The sequence below is a fragment of the Canis lupus genome, chromosome 20 (genome assembly GCF_048164855.1).
Source record: "Canis lupus baileyi chromosome 20, mCanLup2.hap1, whole genome shotgun sequence".
Taxonomy (NCBI): domain Eukaryota; kingdom Metazoa; phylum Chordata; class Mammalia; order Carnivora; family Canidae; genus Canis; species Canis lupus.
The window spans coordinates 20,994,735-21,008,256 of record NC_132857.1 but is presented as its reverse complement, the minus strand read 5'-3'; the positions used below and the strand labels follow the sequence as shown (position 1 = coordinate 21,008,256).

The window sequence follows — 13,522 nt, the reverse complement described above, 5'->3', positions numbered from 1 at the left end:
TTTAATCGCCTAGTGTTAGGCGTTCTTTAGTGTTCTAAACTTTAGTGTTCTTCACCAAGGTATCTAGGTTTTTCTGTAATTACACAGAAGTGAGTCTATTCTGCACTGTGGCACGTGGCAGCCCTTGGTCACCCTCCCAGGACAGGAATAGTGTAACAGCTACATAATTCTGGCTCTAAGACAAGGATGCTTCCAGAAAGATAAAGGACTAAAATTTTCCAATGAGAACCAGTAGGAGATGGTTCTTGCCTGGGCTCATAGACCACTAGTGTTTCCCAATGGGAAAGAAAACAAGCCTTCCAAAAGTTAAAGTGTATTATTAATATTATCAGTTTGAAGTCCTTGATTATACTCCCAATTAAAAGTTGGTAGAAGTCTTCAGTTTTTAACTCAAAGTACATGTTACCAATTTAAAAGATAAATCTTTGAGATCATCATAGACTCCTGTAACAAGTGGTTATAGAACTCATAATGTGCCGAGCATGAAGAATAAGCAATATAAGTGATGAGACTTTGTAAATTCAACAGTGCATGAGAATAATATGGTAAACCCTACTAGTACTTTAGGGCGAGGAGAAGAGAAAAGGAGCCTAGTTAATGCATTTCAAAGGTTGTCCATGCAATCTTGTGTTTTTGCCCAGTTGGAAGTAGAGTGAATTTGTGGAGAAATAAAGTATTTCTTGCAGGGAGTATTTCTGTCACCATAGCATTTATATTACTAATAGGAAGGGAACACAAATGCAGAAGAGTCACATTAGAGACAGAATGCTATAGTCTTGCACAAACTGAAAACATCTTTCTCTATGAGCTCTCACAGGAAAAAACAAAGCCTTTCCTAAACACCAATTGATAGCAGTCAATAATCTATTGACAATATGTTTGGGGAACTGCATAAGCAAAGATGAAACTCAGCAATGAGGTTCCTGAAAGTACAACTTGATATGACATTTTAACTTGGAAAACGATTGTGGGGACATAGTAAATATGATAGACGCAGAGGAGGACTCACAAGGGCCAATACTGATTCTTTACACACAAGGTTAGAAAGTGGGGAGATATGGCACAAGTACCAAAACGGAACATATATGTAGGAAATTACACACCTAGCAAATTATGAATTGATGTGAGGAAGAAACTGCATGTTTTTCTCATTAAGGGGATGGGCACTACAATCTTAAATCTTTCATTAAGAACTAAAAAAGTTCCTCCCAGATTAATTAAATACCAATAGTAAAACTGAATGACTTCTATCTGTGCTTTGTTGTCAAAAGCTTGGTGTCCAGAGTGGGCAAAGCTTGAGAAGCAGATCCCTCGCAGCGTTCTGTCTACATACGACCAAATTTTGCCTGGGTACTCTACATTACTCTAATATTTAGCCAAGAAAATTAAGGTCAACAACAAAAAAAATGACAAGAAACAAAACATAGAACCATATGAAATCTTTGTAATGATTGCACAGTGAGATTGTAGAGATGAAATAATGTGAGTTAACCTTAAAGTATGGTTCACTTATTCTGGATACCTGGGTCCAATATTTCACATACATGCTCCTCTTCCACCCTTTTATTTCCTTTCCCTTTTTCTGACGGTCCCCTGCAGTTCCAGTATTATTGTATGCTATAAAAAACATTTTACTCATGCAGTTGCAATGCTTTTTAGCTTTCAAGCTCAGTAGGGAGAAATATGGAGGTGTTTAATTCTCCAGTTTATATATTTTCATGGGAAATGAAAGTCACAATCTGAAAAATAGCAACTTGCAGCAAAACAGTATTTTCCTTCTTTTTCCTATATGTCTAAAAGGCATCAAGTTCAAATCCTTTATTACAGATAATCCTAGCCAATTTAAATGTCCAATTTCTCAATAAAACATGAATCAGGAAGTCAATATCTTTGCAAATGTGATTCCAAATTTTGCTCTCAGATAGTCTAACTAAATTTCCACTCACTACAGTGTGAGTTATAAAAAGTACATCTGAGGGGAGAATTTGGCCCATGAAACTTAAAATTATTGTAGGCTGAGTAAAATATTTCTTATGCTTATGATTATATAGTAGCTGTGGAACTTCTAAAAGGAAGACATTAAAAAATCCATAATACATACAACAAATTTAATTTAAAATATAGCAAATCTATATTAATTATATAGCATAATGTAATTAAATAAATTTAATTGAAAATATAGCATAATATAGCAAATTTAATTAGTAAGTTTTTAGGTGGCTCAGTTGGTTAAGCATCTGACTCTTGATCTCAGCTCAGGTCTTGGTCTCATGGTCACGAGTTCAAGTCCTGAGTTGAGCTCCATCCTGGGTGTGGAACCTACTTAAAAAACTAATTTAACTGACTTTAAACAGTTTTGACTTGTTTTAAAGAACATACCAATTAAAGAGTGCTTTATGCTTTCATTTAAAAATATTTATTCATACCAACATCACAACTCTCAAAGGATAAATATTTCCTATCTCAATAGTATTCCATATGACAAGTAGCTCTCATGCAAATCTGAAAATTTTCCAACCTTGTCCACAACCTTGTTCCATCTTACCGTTCTAACCTGAACTCAAAGTATTCTTTTAGATTCCTCATTCAATCAAATTCACTCATTGTCACTTTCTTCAAATTCTATCATACCCAGCTCAATATTGTGCTTACCTTCTTTCCATTCCTGAAATGTCCTTTTCATTACTAACTTATTTACCTTCTACCATCCTTCACAGTCCAGTTTATGTTTCATCTTTTCCGTGACAATATCTCTGATCACCAAAATTGGAAGTGATCTTTCCTGCTTTTATAGTGCCAGAGTTTTTGTTGTCTGTTCATTAATTTGGCACTTAAAAAACACTATCTTATATTGTGAGGTGTGTGTGTGTGTGTGTGTGTGTGTGTGCACGTGTGTGTTTCTTTCTCATAGTTACCTAATCATATTTTTAGCAGGGAGGCAGATACTCAAAGGTGGATACTATATCTTACATTTTATATCCTTATTTATCTAGCATCCCACTTTAAGGGTAGTGCCACAGTACAGAGTGAACCACGTCATACATTACATACTTCTAAGGGCTTCAATCACAGCAGAGTCGGTGACAATGACTCCCTTTGGGGTTGTGCAGTGTACAACTTGCATGTCTATAAATGGCAACTGGCTGGTACGTGGAATAAACTTAATATTTATACTTTTTTTTTTTACCATTTTTGTGCCATTTCTCTAATTCTTTATAACAAAAGTTTCTCAATAGTTTACAGACTCCTTTGACTTCTTACTATTGAGGAGTAGCAGAATATGCCACCTCAAAATATGCTTTCCTGGCATAAAAGATTATTTTAAGCTCATTATTTTTGAGAAACAGCAGACACAGGAGAAGCTCTGAAAATAGAGGAGAAGTTATCCTCTGCAAGGGAAATTTACATTTATAAAGGAAATCTTCATTCTTAAGATGTCTCCCTTTAGATGACAGGAAGAGAAGGGTGATTTTTAAATCACAAGAAGCTTACTTATGGAGAAACAGTGATTAAAATCCACATAAGGAAACTTATTCCCTACCATGCTTTTCCTGCTAACCTCCCAAAATTGGTGTATGTGAGGTACATATATGTTAATAAACTTCTGTTCGTTTTTCTTTTGTTAATCTATCTTCTATTACTGGGGGTCTCAGCCAAGAACTCAGAAAAATATTATTTTTCCTCCCCTTCAATTCTGGTAACAAGGAAGGAATCCATAGGTACACCCCACTTGCTCCAAAGCCTGCAGATAAGTGTTAAAAAATAAGCTGAAACATACTGAAATTATTAAGATGTTATTTGGGCAAAAATCAATTCAAATTGAGCAGCTCCAAACAGGAAGTGGTGACTGGCACTTCACTGACAGGTGTGGAGAAATTTTTATAGAGAAAAGGTAGACACAAAGTAAAGAAATCATTGATTAGGAATAGTTTAAAGCCTATTCGACTGCTTGTGATTGCTTATCCTTGGTGTTTTGATTTCATAGTTTTGAGGCATTCACTGGCTTAGCTTTTGGTTTGGTTATGTAGGTCACCAGGGCATTGGAGCCACATCAGTCTAATGGTCTCCTTGTTTAATTAGTTTAACAATGGGATCCTGGGAAACCAGTGAGGGGTAAGAATTCTTACCAAAGTCAGCTGTTGGAGATCACTGTCTGTAGGGTGCAGTCCACAGAGAAAGGTTAAATTTCATTTTGACCTTTCTTTTTCATATTCAAATTAGCAGTAGAAAAACATTTGTAAGAATTAGGTCTGTGAATTCTGACTTCTGAATTTGGTTTTGGGGTGCCCAGTGGGTATTATTCCTTTCCCTCCCAGGAATGGCTATTGCTTTCCTGTTGTCTAGATTTGTGTCCTACCAACTGTTACCAGCTCAGAAATCGTCTTGCTTTCTTTTAGTTTTCCTTGGGAGTGTCCCTGGATCTGGGGAGGACTGCATCTTTTGTACCTTCTTCGGAAATGCCTCTAGCTTGCATCCATTGTTAAGTCATAAAAAGATTTTTGGTTTTGATTTTGAGTCACCTGTAGGTATACTTTTGTTTTAAAAGATAAAGGGAGAAAAAAACTTTTAATTTTTTTTAGCACTGGGGTCAGTGTTAATCAGGAATATCTATTGTTTCTCTTGGCTGAAACCTGATAATAGATATTTGGAAGGATTTTTTTATAAGAAGCTCTACGGTTAGAAGTTGGCCTAACTGGAAGTTGATATTCAAAGCCTGATAGGAAATTTTTGAGGAGGCAAGAGGGGGGGCTTCTCTTGCAAGCTGAAATGGAATTATATATCCAGAAGGAAAGAAAACATTCTGAAATGTTGTGGAACAATTCATTAAAATATTTCAAAGACACACAATTCTAAATCTAAAACATGAGAATCTTTTGATTTCCATCTTGGTTGAAAATCTTTGGCCTTATGAAAGAAGGAAATTGAAGAAAATGTAGTTGAGTGGAGTCAGCTCTTTGATATTCAGACTGCAGATACTGTAAAAGAACAGGACACTGGAAACAGAACTGTCCAGCACTTAAGAAAAAGAAGGAAACTTTAGATAGCAATTACCCTAGACCTCAGATAAAAGGCTGATATGCCCCAAAACTCCTTGAAGGAAACTACATCCTTTCTCTGTGCCTTTGAGATAAGTTTTCTACTGTCTTCTCTAGGACCTGAGAACCATCTCTAGGAAATGCAAACTTTAGGGAGATGCTTCACATCAGAAGGAAAGAAAGGGAAGGGCTATTTGGATACTAAATAAATGGAAAATCAAAGTCTCCACAAATATTAGTAAAAAAGCTTTAGCCATTTAAGCAGGTAGCTTCAGCTTATTTCATTTGCCAGAAACACAATTTGGATACAACTGTTCTTTATTTATAAACTAGTGAGGTTTTTTTTTTATTGTGCCTGTCTCATGACTAAAATGTTTACATTAAAGCTGTAAGACCTCTTTCACTATGGTACTATTATAAGAAGCACAAGACTGAGTCAAGAGAGTTGATTTCTTTAGTAGTTAAGAGGATGATCTTGTAAATGCCATAGAATCTCACATCAAAAGGAACCTGCCACCATCATTGTTACATTCAGAAGGAAATGAATGCAGAAATAATACTAAAAAAGGAATAGAACACAAAGTTCAGAAAGGAACAAGAATCGGGTTTTCATGAGTCCACTCATTAGCAATATCACACACAGAAAAACAATGAACAAAATCTACAAATGGATAACTGATAAAGGAAAAGAGAACCGAACCTAGAGTTTTATATCCAACCAAAGTACCATCAAACCTAAAAGCAAATAACATCTTCAAATATAGATGGATTCACAACATTTATTGCCCCCAAAACTGAAAGATGTGATCCAGCAAGAAGAGAAATAAAACTAAGCTGAGGCAATGATATATAATTAACAGTGATAAGCAAAAATAAGTAAATTTACATCATTATGGATTGTAAAACTTCAAAAACCAGTTAAGATTTTCAACCTAGACTTAAAATTCTTGGCATGGTTGACACGGCAAAAGAGGGGCGTGTATATATGTTTGTGGAGGATGCAGAGGAAAGCAGAGGTGAGTAAAAACATGTTAAGGTTTAGATCTAATTTTGATTAGTTTGCTCTAGATATTGTTTTAGAAAAAGTTAGATATATGTGTTAAAATTTTCAGGATATTCTGAAGAATAGAAGAATTTTTAAAAATGAAGGGGAGAGAATAATAAAGAGAAAACACCAAAGAAGAGGAAAAGTCAAAACGTAGACATAATTGCAATCAATATAAATGGGTTTAAAATAATGTGTAAGATATAGAAGCAAAGCAGATGTCCAAAAGGTGATGTTAAAAAAAATGTGGTATAAACATACAATGGAATATCATTCAGACTTAAAAAAAGAAATTCTGATAACTCCTACCTGTATGAATCTTGAGGACATTATGCCAAATGAAATAAGCCAGTCACAGAAAGATCGATACTATATGATTCTACTTATATGACCTACCTAAAATAGTTGAATTCTAGAAACGGAAGGCGGTTGCCAGGGACTAGGGAGAGGGAGAAGTGGGGAGTTGCTGTTTAATGGGTATAGAGTTTTATTCTCCAAGATTAAAAAATTCAACAGATTTGTTGCACAACACTGTATATATCCTTAACATTACTGTAGACTTGTAAACAATTAAGATGGTAAATTTTATGTTATGTGTTTTATCACAATTAATTTTTTAATTATTAAAAAGAAGAAAAAAACTCTAAGAGATAGAGTCATTGATTGGACTCAAAAGATAAAAATCAAAGCATAGTCCTCTACAGCACAGCTTTCCCAGAATCTCTCTTGCAAGAACATACGAGCTAAACTGACTAGAATATATACTAATTAAGAAAACACTGAAATTATGTCGCAAAGACTGAACTTATTGAACAGAACAATAAAATAAAAAATCAGCAATGATCAAATATTTAGAACTTGTCAACAAGAAAGAAAGCCCTACAAAACAAAAACCCACAGGGTGGAAACAAAGTGATACTTAATTGAAACGATATATAGCTTTGATTATTAAAAAAAAGAAGTATTAAAAATAATTGAACCATATCTTTTAACCAAAAAACAATGAAGTGGAAAAAGCAAAATAAACCCAAAGAAAGTAATAGGACAGATACAACAATAGTAAAAGAATAAATTAATAAAACAGAAAACAACAACAAAAAATGAATAGAACTGATTAAAACAAAAAGTGATATTTGAAAAAAAAACTAATAAAAAAGACAAATTAAGGGCAATTATAATCAAGAAAAATGTGAGGATACAACTAACAAAAGGGCCATAAAAAGGACCATTAGTGATTCAAAGATCTTTATAAAATTACAAGATTTATAGTTCCTACCATCAGTAATCTGGCACCAATGAATTGGACATCCCCTACATGAATTGGATAATTTTTCTGGGAAGATACAAATCACCAAAACTGGAAGTAATGGAAAACCTAATAGAACAACAATAACATAAGCCTAATAGATACTTTACAAAAGACACCTGACTCGAGGCTTCTGTGGACTGTGGGCTGCCGGGGTCGGTGAAGGATCTCAAGATGGCTGGCGTGAAAACTTGCTCTAAAAACCACTGACTGGGTAGCTTTTGGGGAGATCATACCCCGAAACCAGATGGCCATTGCCAACTCCCTGAAATCCTGGAATGAGATGCTTACCTCCAGGTTGGCTACTCTTCCTGAGAAACCACCTGCTATCGACTGGGCTTACTACAAGGCCAATGTGGCAAAGGCTGGCTTGGTAGATGACTTTGAGAAGAAGTTTAACGCCCTGAAGTTTCCTGTGCCAGAGGATAAATACACTGTCCAGGTGGATGCTGAGGAAAAAAAAGATGTGAAAAGTTGTGCCGAGTTTTTGTCCCTCTCAAAGGCCAGGATTGAAGAATATGAAAAAGAGCTGGAGAAGATGAAGAACATAATTCCATTTGATCAGATGACCATTGAAGACCTGAATGAAGTCTTCCCAGAAACCAAATTAGACAAGAAGAAGTATCCCTATTGGCCTCACAAGCCAATTGAAAATTTATAAACTTGAGTTGAGGAGAAAGCCCTGGCCCTCATATTATAAACATTGGACATTAAAAATAATGATACAGTGTAAAAAAACAAACAAACAAACAAACAAACAAAAAAAAAACACATGACTCCAGACAAATTTAAGGTCAGGGAGCCTATTATCTTCCTTTTATATAAACAGATCTATTATTTAGAAAAATATTAAATCTAGTCATTTAATCTCACAGCCTGTAATATTCTGAATTAAAAAGTGGACAAATATACCACAAGAAAAGGATACCTCTATTTCACTTTTGAACATGAATTTTAAAATGCCTAAATGATATATTAATACATCAGCAAATAAAATCTTACAGTGTATTAAGAAAATACCTAAAAATATGTCATATTTAAAATAGGCTGCAAGGTTGATTCAATATTAGAAAATCTATATTTTGATTTCCAATATTAAGTTAATAGAAAAATAATTTAACAGTTTCCCTAAAGTTTTCAAATAAAAACCAACATCTATTAATCTTTAAAAAAATTATTAGCAAATTAGAATTCAAAAGGAATGTCTAGAACCTGAAAATGGATATGAACCAGAAATTAGGAGCAAATATCATACCTGAGAAGCAAACATTAGCATAGTCATTAAAAGGTCAATATTGCAGTCTGTCTGCCTGAATTTGAACCTGCCAACCCCACTTCCTAGCTGTCGGATTTGTATCTTTAGCATCAGGGAGGGAAGAAATGGATATGATCATCTTCCTTACTCTTCTTTTTTCTTCCTCCAGTTGAATAACCCTCTCTTCTCCCCGCCCTCACTCTAAACTCTCATACTAGCCTCTTTCCATATAGCAAATGAGAGGAGGGAGCAGAAATTCCATCCGTGTGTCTGTGCTCTGATTTGTCTGCTTTGAGGTTGATTTTCTTTTTTAAAAAAATTTTATTTATTTATTCATGAGAGACACAGAGAGAGGCAGAGACATAGGCAGGCGGAGAAGCAGGCTCCATGCAGGAAGCCCTTTGTGGGACTTGATCCTGGGACTCCAGGATCACGCCCTGAGCCAAAGGCCAACTCTCAACCACTGAGCCACCCAGGCATCCCAAGGTTGATTTTCTTAAAGACTGATTCTTCTTTACCTGAGATACCTCTGTCGCAGATGACCCCTCCCTACTGAGGGGCAACTTTACTCCCTGCAGCACTCACATGCAGTTCACCTACCAATAGAGATCTCCAGGTTGGGTATATCACAGCTTGGCTGACGGAGCAGCTGGGCAGTCTCTTGGCCTCAGTCTCCCTTTGCTACTCTCTATGCTTTGTCAGGTGAAGCCATAGGGAACCACTGGAGTTTTCTTCCAGATACTCAAAGGCTCATAGGGAAATAGGGTGTTTAGTATGGTTGTTCTAGAATACACCTTTGAACTCACACATACTACACTCTGGTCCCTTCATGACCAACAAGGATGAGTTACTATCCCCTTTTTCAGAAATCTTCAGACAAGAATCTGGATCTAGTCTTAATGTTTAAGCATGTCCTCGAATTTCTATAGACATACATCCCTTTCACCACCTCCAAACTCTAAGAATGAGAACAAAATAGTGTTATCTCTAAGCATATAGAACACTTTCCAGCAAGTAGCCTTTGTTTCCAAATTCTCTGCTTTTCTCATTGGTAAAGACTGTCAGAGTAGGTTAGCCTTACTGGCTCCTGAGATCAGATGGGGAATCTTCTGCTAAGGATCAGGCCCTCTTTGAACTCAACCTTGGAGACCTGTATCCACTGTTAGCTTTACACTACTTGGAAACCCTGAAAGACAGGAAAGATTTCAATTACCTAAAATAACTATATAAAAATGGGGCAGCCCCGGTGGCCTGCAGCCCAGGGTGTGATCCTGGTAGACCCGGGATCGAGTCCTACATCGGGTTCCCTGCATGGAGCCTGCTTCTCCCTCTGCCTGTGTCTCTGCCTCTCTCTCTCTCTCTCTGTCTCTATAAATAAATAAATAAAAATCTTTAAAAAAATAAAATAAAATAATTATATAAAAATGAAAACTTTAAAATTACAAGAGGAAAATATAGAAGAGTATCTCCATGACTTTGGAGTGGAAGAAACTCCTTTTTTTTTAATTTTTAAAAAATATTTTATTTATTTATTCATGAAAGACACACAGAGAGAGAGGCAGAGACATAGGCAGAGAGAGAAGCAGACTCCATGCAGGAAGCCCTATGTGGGACTCTTCTGGGACTCCAGGATCACGCCCTGAGCCAAAGGCAGATGCCCAACCACTGAGCCACCCAGGAGTCCCGGTGGAAGAAACTTCTTTAATGTAAAATACCGAAATAGTAGAGCATATAAAAATTTAGAACTTCTGAACCATTAAGGAAATTGTCATAATATTAAAAGACAAACTGTGGGCTAAGAAAAATATTTGCAATGTATGTTACACAACATACTGGTAGCAAAAGACAAAATACCTAAAAGAAAAGTGGGCAAAAATGAAAAAGTAAATAAAAGTAAAAATATAAGTGGGCATTGAAAAGATGGTTAGCTTCTATAGTCATCAGGGAAAGACAAATTGAAGCAACAGTAGGATCACATTTTAAATTCCCATCAGTGAGGCAAAAATCTAAAAGCCCCAATGTTGGTGAGGTGTGGGGAAATGGGTGCTCTCACACTATACAAAGATAAACTGTGAGGTCTACTTTGGGGAGAAATTGAGCAGTGTGTGTTAAACCTAAATATGCACATACTCTTTTACTCAGCAGTTCTACTTATAGGTTCCCACTCTTACAGAAACACTAGCACATATGCTCCCAGAGAATTGTAAAAGAATGTTGTCACAATATTCATTGTAATTGCAATTATAAATTCAAATATGACATAGTCACAGAGCAATTAAAATGAATCAGCTAGATCTGTGTGTCTCAAGATGGGTAGGTCTCAAAAACATACTGAGGCACGATAGAAGCAACCTGTATAATTTTTCTCACAGTACTATTTGCGTGAAAATAACCAAATACATTAAACTATGCTATACATTTTTATGTATACTTATATGTAAGTAAAAGCTTTTGAAGCTCTGAAAAACACATTATAAATGGCATGTCTCAGCACATGGAAAGGGGAGAACTGGGATCACAGGTGGTTTTTAAAGGGTGTTCTAATTTTTTACAAAGAGAATGGATTTTTGTATTACTCATTTAAAAAAAAAATAAAAATGAAAGAAAATGGAGAATAGACTTTGGAGCCTGAAAGATTACGCTTTAGTTTCAAGGTCTGCATGGAAAAATTATCTAATGTCTGAAAATCAGTTTCTTTTTTTACTAAAATGGGGTACTACTATATATGGGTATACATGTAAAACATGTAGATATATATGTATATAGAGAGAAAGTACTGGATGGTTTAATGTTTATAACACAGAGAGCACTGTATTTATAGTAGGTACTCCAAAAACTGCCAATTTTCTTCTCTTTCTATTCAATGACAACAGAGCATGCACAATGGTGTCTAAAGTCTTTCATGAGGCTGCACCTAATTTGTGGGTTCACAGTCCATATTTAATCTATTTGAAAAACACCTGACTAAAGGGATGGGAGAAAACTCAAGCCCTAAATTCAGGAATGATTCATTAACCTGTATATGGCCTTGACTTCTCTTTAAAACTCATTTGACAGCTTTGAAACACTTTATTTTCCCCCAAAGGAACTAAAACATTATTACACTAATTACTTTAGAAAATTAGAGAAAAGAACCAATGGTCTTTGAAAAAACATTTTTTTTGCCTCTTTGACAAATATTCCTAGGCACAGTAAAATTAAATATCTCATTGTAAAATGATAAAGTGCCCCCAATTGGGATATTACTTTCTGAATAATCCTGTGGATATTCCCAGTTTGAGCACCAAACCGTAACTCACTCTTGGAGGTTTGTTAGAATCGTAAACTGCCAGAGTACAGTTTTATGAAGGACAGAAGGACCTCAGACTGAACTTGCCCAATTAAACAGATTAAATTTTAGCTGTGAATTCAGGCCAGGGCCATGCATTATTGTTTTACTACAGAATAAGCATAAATTTACCAATGCAGTGAAGCTTGCATCTGATGAAATTCCTTTTCTCAGTTTTCCCAAAGGAAACGTTTATTTATTTAACTCTGTTTATAAAGTTAAAAAAGAATCTGATGCACCTAACATAGAAAAATGAAGAAAGAAAACATCTATAACTTAGAAATAAACACTTGGGACTAAAATGATTCTTAGTTATTTGTGACCTATTTAATTTGACTTAGATGCAAGCATGGAGGTGCACAATTCCACAGAGCAATAAAAACCACCTTTAAAATATAATGTACCAGTGCCCAAGTAGCAACGGAGACAATACGTCTAAAAAAATATTTGGCCTTAAGAACTGTAATTACTGATGCAAGACAAAAAAAAAATTAGTTTAGGTCAACCCATATGTTTTCTCTTAAAAAAAAAAAGGATAATGGTCTGAAAAGAAAGAGAATAAACTGATATTTGTAAAATCTTTGACAGTTTGGAGTGAGAGGGAGAAGGCGGGACAAAGGTATTACTTATAAAGATTAAGTATTATAAAGATTAAGTGTTAAGAACCTTGAGTTCTTTGTTCTTGATTCAAAAATTAGTCATTTTCCTCATTTTAACAACCTAAGGTATCATAAAGTCATTAACATTTTACCGTGTGACAAACTTCATAAATATGAAAAAATAAGGTACCATCTTTCTGCAATAACTGCCACATGATCTAAATGGCTTATAAGGAATGTTTGCAAGAATAGTACACTAAATATGAGATTTGTGTGTTGACATTGCCAATATTCTTAATGCACATATAATAATAAAAATGGTTATTAATGAGTATGTGCACAATGTGAAACTTCATTTAATACTTTTCCCCTTAGAGATGTATAGAGATAAATAGATTTAATCCTTCTCAAGAAACACTTCTACCTCTTGGGAATATTCTAAGTTATAAACATTCTATGTCAATAAAACAAGGCCTTAAGGACTAGGTTCACTGTCTTGCAAGGATTTTCATGGCATTCTAATGCCCAGAGAAGTATGGATCATCTAGAGTAGACTGATGCTTCTTGAACAAACATGTAATAATTTGGGGCTTCACTTGGGGGTCCCTCTTTTGCACATATACACATAAAGCACACATGCATTTACTCAAGTAACCAGGTTTGAGGAATCAAAAGCAGGAAGAAAATTATAGTAGTTTCCAGATGCTGTTATAATCAAATCTGAATTACCCATCGGCAAGTACCTCCTGCCAGGGAGAAGAGTAATGAATCCTGACAGATGGGACACCTGGGCCAAATCAAATCAAAGCAAATTCCCTCACCCAGCAAGGCCTAATGTCGCTACCCATACAGAGTGGCCTTCCTTCCCCATGCGGACTCTCCACAGCTGGGGCCTCTGCCACCTTTCCAGTTTTATCTGCTACTGAACCCCTACAGGAACCCTATCTAGCAAT

General features: G+C 35.5%; 1 pseudogene; it reads left to right on the top strand.

Annotated features, from left to right (window-relative positions):
• Nucleotides 1-7,600: 7,600 nt before the first annotated feature.
• On the top strand, nt 7,601-8,107 carry LOC140612066 (ATP synthase subunit d, mitochondrial pseudogene; annotated as a pseudogene).
• The last annotated feature ends 5,415 nt before the right edge of the window (nt 8,108-13,522 follow it).